Genomic DNA, 1,529 nt, shown 5'->3' with positions numbered 1-1,529 from the left:
TACATCTTACTCTATTATAGCACTTTGGGTGTGTCAAATACACTATATAAGTTGTAAAAATAGAGTGAACATTTGATTAGAATAATAGAGTATTAGAGAAAGGCATTCTCAGATGGATACTTTGTTTGTGAAGGCCAGGTTTCATGACAGATGTTTGCATGTGTATGAAAAACAAACAAGCACCTCAAATGCTACTCGGCTTTCTAAGACTCCTGGGAATGGGCACGTGGGGGCATCCAGCAGTGTTATTATTTTTTTTTTTAGTGCTGCTATTGATGCAGATGAACTTGACAGCTGTGAGCTGAGCGCTGAAATAGGAAGTCACTTCCCTATGTAGCCCCTGCAAGTTGCAACATCACTGAGGCCAGTGGTGGGGAGCACATCTCATCATGCATCTGCTGGGCAACTGTTGTTTGTAGAGTAGCTGCAGGAAGATCCTGGTGCTAATAACGAATGCCCTCAGTAAGCACTCAAGCTTTGTACAGCGGCAGTATCGTAGCCAATGAGGTTTATCCGAGGTGCAATTATTGCTAATTGAAAACCTCAGTAGGCACTCAGCTCCCACTCACAATGGCCAGTCAAAACCAGCACGCACATACCAAGAGTGGGAACAAGGGCCAGAGTGGGTGATTTGGATTATTGCTGTGCCTCTGGCTAGTTGCAAAATCCTAGACTTTAATGAAGATTCAGAGAAGGAAAGTTTGGGAGCAAGGTGGGCTGGAAGGCACCCAGCCCCAAGATGGTCAGTGTGATCATCACCCCCTCTCATTTGACACTTGAGAAACTTGAGGCCCAGAGATAGAAAGGGACTTACTTAAGGTCACATGGTGGGTAGGCAGCAGATAAAGCCCAAATGTCCTGGCCCTGGTTTGACTCTCTCTACAGTCTCCTGGGTTGGCATTCCCACATTTTATGATGGATGGACCCAAAGGCCCAGGTCTTGGAGACACAGACCATTCCGCAGCCTTGACCCTCCTTGAAATTCAGCCCAAATTAGCCTGCCATCTCTCAGCAATGCTCTGGAGGAGGCCGCCCGGAAAGAAAGTATGAATAGAGAGACTGAGGGATATTGCCCAGAAGTGCCCCTCCCAGCAGCTGAAGAGAGAGGCTATTCTGGGACACGGCTCCTCATAGGTCTGAGGGGCAATAGCTCTCTCAACTGTGATCATTCCTGGGTGTCACTTTGTGCCATCGGAGTACCGGCCCAGGAACAATTCCAGACCAGTGAAGACTATTCTCCTGGGGGTCCTGGGAACAGTAAAGGGCACAGCTGTGGCATCTCAGCTCTCCTTGAATCACACAGGACAATAAAAAGGGGATTTGTATTCAGCTCCTGTGGAAAAAGAATCTGGCAACTTCTCAGAAAGGTAGACAAAGAATTAATATATGACTCAACAATTCTGCTCCTAGGAACATACCCAGAAGAATTGAAAAGGTGTTCAAACAAACCCTTGAACAAGCGCATGAATGTTCATAGTGGCACTACTCACAATAGTCAAAAGGTGGAAATGACCCATGTGTGCATCAAC

At 46.6% G+C, this 1,529-nt stretch overlaps 1 pseudogene; it reads left to right on the top strand.

The window, feature by feature from the left end:
• The first annotated feature begins 473 nt into the window (after positions 1-473).
• On the top strand, positions 474-655 carry LOC121492323 (annotated as a pseudogene).
• The last annotated feature ends 874 nt before the right edge of the window (positions 656-1,529 follow it).

The sequence above is a fragment of the Vulpes lagopus genome, chromosome 5 (genome assembly GCF_018345385.1).
Source record: "Vulpes lagopus strain Blue_001 chromosome 5, ASM1834538v1, whole genome shotgun sequence".
In the NCBI taxonomy this organism is placed as follows: domain Eukaryota; kingdom Metazoa; phylum Chordata; class Mammalia; order Carnivora; family Canidae; genus Vulpes; species Vulpes lagopus.
The sequence above is the reverse complement of the archived record's forward strand: the minus strand, read 5'-3'. Positions and strand labels throughout refer to the sequence as shown.